This window comes from Camellia sinensis, chromosome 2 (genome assembly GCF_055761805.1).
Source record: "Camellia sinensis isolate YWXY chromosome 2, ASM5576180v1, whole genome shotgun sequence".
Lineage (NCBI taxonomy): Eukaryota > Viridiplantae > Streptophyta > Magnoliopsida > Ericales > Theaceae > Camellia > Camellia sinensis.
In genome coordinates this window covers 60,639,666-60,646,727 of record NC_138962.1, presented here as the reverse complement: position 1 = coordinate 60,646,727, position 7,062 = coordinate 60,639,666, and positions in this window count along the sequence as shown.

Below are 7,062 nucleotides of genomic sequence, written 5' to 3'. Positions count from 1 at the left end.
ATACCTGGGAGGAGGGAGTTCTTTCGATGATACAGCATATAGCGATCCCGGTTTCCCTTTTTCTTTACTTGTTATATCCACCCTTTAATCCTTATATTGAGTCTTGGGTTGCGTTGGGAAGTTTTGGAGCAGGTTGGTGGAGCTTAGGAACCAAGTCTAGTTGCCCAGATTTTGGCTTGTCCGCTCGAGCGGGGGTTTGGGCGCTCGAGCGGGGAATTCACCCATCCAGTATGTCCTGTGTAGTGTTGGACGCTCGAGCGGAGGATTGGCCGCTCGAGCGGGATATTGTGAGTGACGCTCGAGCGGGGAGTTGGGAGCTCGAGCGGGGACCTGTCTGCAAAAAATTCTGGAAGTGTGCATCCGACGCTCGAGCGGGAGTCTGTGAGTGGCGCTCGAGCGGGGGTTTCCACGCTCGAGCGGGGCGGCTGTTATAAAAATCCGAGAACCGACTTTCTGGATCATTTTTCATCTCCCTCTTGATTCTAAAACCCTAGAACCGCCATCTCTCTCTCCCTACTCACTTTCTCTCTTAGGATTGATCTACTTAGAGTGTATTTCTACCCTAAGTCCTTTGTTAAAAAGATAGAATGAGTCGAGGGCTTCCATTTAATCTGAACGTTTGGTGGTTTGGAGCACTTTGGAAGTTGGGTCTTCACCTTCGTCTTCTCCATTCGGGTTATTTTCTTCGAGGTAGGGACTTCCTACTCCATCTTATAAGTTTTGTTCTAAGTTTTGGTATTTTGATATGTTGGGGTCACTTTGGAAATTTTGGGAAAAACCCTAGTTGAATGAATAAATTGATGTGTGTAATTAATTTAAGGAAATTTGGGAATTTGGTTAAATTCATGAAATTGAGGAATTTATTAATTAAATGGTGTAGTTGGATAATTTAAATCACTCGCCTGTTGAATTGTTGATATATTTATTTCCAGTCTAGAAATAACTGTTTTGGGCTATCGGTGGAGGATAGTCGTGTTTGTTGTAGACATTGCATGTGGATTAGGGGAAATTGAAACTAATCAATTTGTTTAAGTCATAAATTTAGACTATTGAATTAATACAGAGTATACTTGTATTGATTGAGCATTGCATATGCATAATGTTTGGGAGGAGATAGGGGATGTACTCCACGGTTTAGGGGAAGATAGGGGATGGACCTCTAAACCGGATTTTGTTTGGGAGGAGATAGGGGATGGACTCCATTAGCATCACTCTTATGTGTGCTTATTATATTGAAGTGTTTTTACATGTTATTGATGCAGCACTAAAATGTGTATCAAATGGGAAGTATGAAGTGTTTTGATATGAGCTTGAGTCTCATTTGTTTTGTTGATATTGAAAGTAATGTGAATGTGATATATAGTTCACTGTTGTAAGTTTGGCCAGGTTCAGAGCCATATTGATAATAATGGGAATTGAAACACGTCATAGGCATTAGTGTCTTGGGATTGTATTAAGTTATAAATGATCATCTTGGTTAACCATCTATTGAATGCTATTGCTTTATTCAATGCTTATATTTGGTTTAGTATATTTCTACTGGGCTGTGGCTCACCCTTTATGGGAACATCATTTTCAGGTTCAGGTGATAAGCTACCTCCAAGGACTTAGCTTGGAAGGAATTGGAGTTGAAGACTCTGTTTAGTTTAGTTGTTATTTATTTATTTGATATTACATGTAAACACTCAAGCCGAGGGCTTTACTTGTATTTGAGTTAGAACTCATATTTTGTGTCCAAGTGTTGGCTTGGAAAGATGTTAGCCCGCAGGGCATTTGATTTGATGTTACATGTAAAGCTTTTATTTAGTAATACTCTGATGGATGAATTGTTTTCTTTAAATATTGCATGTTAATGATATATATATATATATAATGGGTTTATTTTGAGGGCGTTACAACTTGGTATCAGAGCGTACCGGGTTTGAATACTTTGGGTACGTGGGAAGTGATTAGTATCACAATGGGTTCGTCTCGTTTGACAGAGACTTAGTGTAATGTTATATGCTTACATGATAACATGTTTATGTGACTATGTGGGTATGGAATGTAGTTCCTAGGATGTTGATTGGATCCTTGAGTTTCTAGTAGTCTTGTTGGAAAGGCACTTGATCAATGCTGCTTCCAACCGGAACTATAGTAACGCTTTGGGACTATCATCATCTAGGAATGAAATTCGTAGGTGCTTATGTGATTATGTGCTTACGTGGAATGAATTATTGTTGTCCAATGCATTAGGACGCGAGTGTTTAGCTTCGGCACATTTATTAATGTGCTAACGTCTTTGTTTCCTTTATTAGGATGTCAGGACGAGGACGAGGACGCGGTAGGCGTGGTAGGCCGGGTAGGCAGGAGGTGCCTGTGCCAGAAGAGATTCCAGCAGTACAGGAGGGAGTTGGCCAGGCCAATGAGGCCGAGCCAGTAGGCCAGCAAGCTATGGACGCTTTAGCCCAAGAGATAGCAGGGGCATTCAGGGAGTCAGTAGGCATTCTCAGAGCTGAGAATCAAGCTCGGGTTGTTGTTGCGGATGCAGGACCTGCCTTTCTGAAGAGGGAGTTCTTCCGGTCTAATCCGGATGAATTTGTGAGTGATCCTAAAGAGCCGCTTAAGGCAGATGAATGGCTCGAACAGACAACGAAGACGTTTGAGATGCTTGGTATCGAAGACGAGGGGTTGAAAGTGACCTTGGCATCTTTCCAGCCGAAGGGGGATGCGGGTCAGTGGTGGAAGTTCACCAAGGGTCGTATAGGAGGTACATGGGAGGCTTTTGTGAATGCTTTCCAGGAGAGGTTCTTATCTCCAGCAGTTAGGGAGAAGCTGAGAGACCAGTTCTGCCAGCTTAAGCAGTCGAGTTCTTCAGTGGCCGAGTTTGAGGCTGCATTTACTAGCTTGTCCAGGTTTGCACCTGAGTTGGTGGCGTCTGAGGAACGCCGTTGTATCGAGTTTGAGAAGAAGTTGAGGCGTGGACTCAAGCTGAGAGTTGGGGGAACTATGATTCGGGATTATGGGTGTATGGTTGATGCTGCAGCCCACATGGAAATCATGATGCAGGAGGAGGAGGAAGGACAGAAGGGCTCCAAGAGGAGTCAGGATGGTCAGGGTGATGGTAGGAGACAGAAGGGTTTTAATCCTCAGCAGTCTCAGGGTAGCTTTTCTAGATCGACTTTTCCTGTGCCAAGTGCTAGTTCGGGGAAAGGCAGTCAGGGAGACATTACCTGTTTCAAGTGTGGCCAGCTGGGCCACAAGTCTCCAGTTTGTCCTCAGAGGGGAGGAGTGCTGAGAGCAGCATCATCTTCGGCTCGATCTCTGAACCAGAGTCAGGGTAGAGGCTAGCCACTCTCGTGTTATCAGTGTGGTCAGCCAGGACATATGAAGAGGTATTGCCTGCAGTTGGGTGGCACACCTGGTGCATCTGGTTTGAGGCAGATTCAGGGTCAGCAGCCAGCTCAGTCGGGTCAGGCCTCGAGGGCAAATCAGGGGGCTTCATCGTCCCAGTCAGTGCAGCAGCCTTATGCTCCTAGGGGTGAGCAGGTTGATCAGAGGTCGTCTGGGCGCGTGTATGCGGTTACTGCGCAGGATCTTGTACCGGCTCCATCTGTTGTGAGAGGTACCTTCTTGTTTTGCAACTCGGTTGCTAGTGTTTTGATAGATACGGGTGCATCTCATTCCTTTGTGTCTGCTGCATTTGCATCTATTTTGGAGTTAGAGTTAGCACAGTTGGCATCTCCTATTTGTGTAGTGTCACCTCTTGGGGGTGAATTGATCTTGAAACAAGGTGTTAGGGGTTGTGATATAGAGGTTGACCATCATAGACTTCCATTTCCTTTTGTAGTTATGCCCATGAAGGGCTTTGATGTTATTTTGGGTATGGACTGGTTATCGTCATACCGGGCAGTTATTGATTGCTACTGCCAGAGGGTAACTTGTTGTACCGTGAGCGGGGAGTGTTTTCATTTTCTGGGGGACCGGGTTAGTAGTGTTTTGCCACCGGGGTATGATTCGCGAGGGCGGAGTGAGCTTAGTGGTCTACTTGCAAGCTTTTTGAGTAGTGAGTGTGATGAGACCCAGATTGTGTTGCCACGGGTGGTTTGTGAGTACTCGGACGTCTTTCCCGAGGATCTTGTTGGTTTGCCACCGCATCGGGAGATTGAGTTCTCTATTGACCTAGTGCCCGGCACGGTGCCGATTTCTATGGCACCTTATCGTTTCGCGCCAGCTGAGTTAGTTGAGTTGAAGATTCAGCTCCAGGAGTTACTAGACAAGGGTTTTATACGTCCTAGTGTTTCGCCGTGGGGAGCACCGGCCCTCTTTGTTAAAAAGAAAGGTGGTGCTTTGAGACTTTGTATAGATTACCGGAAATTGAATCGGGCTACGGTTAAGAATAAGTACCCTATGCCTCGTATAGATGATTTGTTCGATCAGTTGAAGGGTTCTCGTTGTTTCTCAAAGATAGACTTGAGATCGGGTTATCATCAGTTGAGAGTCAGGGAGGAGGATATTCCGAAGACGGCATTTCGTACGCGGTATGGCCACTATGAATTTCTGGTGATGCCATTTGGGCTCACCAATGCACCGGCGGTGTTTATGGATTTGATGAACCGAATATTCCGGGAATTTCTAGATCGTTTTGTAGTCGTCTTCGTAGACGACATTCTGATCTATTCACCTTCGGAGGAGGAGCACAAGGAACACTTGAGAGTGGTGCTTGAGTTACTTAGAGCCCATAAGCTTTATGCTAAGTTTGGGAAGTGTGAGTTCTGGCTAGATGAGGTGAAGTTTTTAGGCCATGTAGTTTCTGGGGAAGGGGTGTCTGTTGATACATCCAAGACAGAGGCAGTGCAAGATTGGGCACAGCCTAAGAGTGTGTTTGAGATACGCAGTTTCCTGGGTTTGGCCGGGTATTATCGTCGATTTGTGAAGGATTTCTCCAGGTTAGCTTCGCCTTTGACCAGATTGACTCGGAAGGGAGTCAAATTTGTTTGGAGTGAGACTTGTGAAAAGTCGTTCCAGGAGTTGAAAGTTAGACTGACCACCGCTCCAGTCTTGATTATTCCGGAGAGAGGGTTGAGTTATGCAGTCTATTGTGACGCCTCACGAGAGGGTCTAGGTTGTGTGTTGATGCAAGAGGGGAAAGTGGTTGCCTATGGCTCACGTCAATTGAAAACTCACAAGTAGAATTACCCTACGCATGATCTAGAGTTAGTAGCTGTGATATTTGCCTTGAAGATTTGGAGGCATTATCTTTATGGTGAGAGATTTGAGGTATTCTCGGATCATAAGAGTTTGAAATATTTGTTTTCACAGAAAGACTTGAACTTGAGGCAGAGGAGGTGGATGGAGTTCATTGAGGATTATGACTTCGAGTTGCATTATCATCCGGGAAAGGCCAATGTAGTGGCCGATGCCCTTAGCAGGAAACCTGTTGGTGACATAGCTAGTATAGCCATTCGAGAATGGGAGATGTTAGGTGCACTTGGGAAGTTTGATTTACTTTTGGGCGAATCCGTTGAGGCTGCGACCTTGTTTTCTGTTGTTGCACAGCCTACACTTGTGACTCGAGTGTTAGAGGCTCAGAGGGGTGACCTTGAGGTAGAATCTCTCCGTGAGAGGATTTCCGGTGGGAAGGGTGAGAAGGGTTTGACGGTGTATCCCGACCTGAGTGTGAGATACCGAGACCGTCTGTTTGTGCCAGAGTCTTGTCGAGAGGAGGTACTCCGAGAGTTTCATCATTCACGCCTTGCGGTGCATCCGGGAGGCACTAAGATGTATCGGGATTTGGGTCGCCAGTTCTGGTGGCGGGGTATGAAGAGAGATGTGGCAGCTTTCGTATCTAAGTGTCTTATTTGTCAGCAAGTGAAGGCCGAGCATCAGAGGCCAGCGGGTTTGTTACAACCCTTGCCTATTGCCGAGTGGAAGTGGGAACACGTCACTATGGACTTCGTTGTGGGTCTTCCGAGGACTCAACGGGGTGGTGATGCTATTTGGGTGGTTGTAGACCGGTTGACTAAGTCAGCGCACTTCATTCCTATGCGCGTGAGAGATTCGGTAGATCATCTTGCCGACTTGTATATTCGGGATATAGTAAGGTTGCATGGGGTTCCAGTGACAATCGTTTCCGATAGAGATCCTCGTTTTACTGCCAGATTGTGGCAGAGCTTGCAGAGTGCCTTAGGCACTAAGTTGACCTTTAACACAGCTTATCATCCTCAGACTGACGGGCAGTCCGAGCGTACTATTCAGATCCTTGAGGATATGCTTCGGGGTTGTGTTCTTGACTTTGGTGGGTCGTGGGAGAGGCACTTGCCTTTGGTGGAGTTTGCCTATAACAATAGTTTCCAGTCTAGTATCGGTATGGCACCATTTGAGGCCTTGTATGGCCGACCGTGTAGATCTCCTGTTTGCTGGGCCGAGGTGGGTGATGTACCTTTGTTGGGTCCAGAATTAGTGAGAGAAACGACGGAGAAAGTTGAGCTTATCCGTAAGAGGCTTGTTACAGCCCAGAGTCGTCAGAAATCTTATGCCGACCGTAGGAGGAGACCTTTGATGTTTGAGGTGGGTGATCATGTCTTTCTGAAGATATCACCAAGGCGGGGATTGATGAGGTTTGGGAAGAGTGGGAAGTTGTCCCCTCGATTTATTGGCCCTTTTGAGATCCTTGAGAGGATTGGCGAGGCTGCTTATCGTTTAGCTTTACCACCGCAGTTGTCCGGAGTTCATGACGTGTTTCATGTAAGTATGCTTCGGAAGTATGAGCCGGATCCATCGCATGTATTGGATTGAATTGACTTAGAGGTAGATGAGGATACCTCGTACGAGGAGAGGCCGGTTCGGGTCTTAGATAGACGGGATCAAGTCTTGCGAGGCAAGACCATTCCTTTGGTAAAAGTTTTGTGGAAACATCACGGAGTGGAGGAAGCCACTTGGGAACGTGAGTTGGAAGTCCGCGAGAAATATCCGGACATGTTTATCGATTTGTAATCTTGTATTTAGATTTTGTAAAATTGTTGAACTTTAGAGCTTTATATATATCTTAAGCTGTAAAACATTGAGAATGTTTTGGTTAAT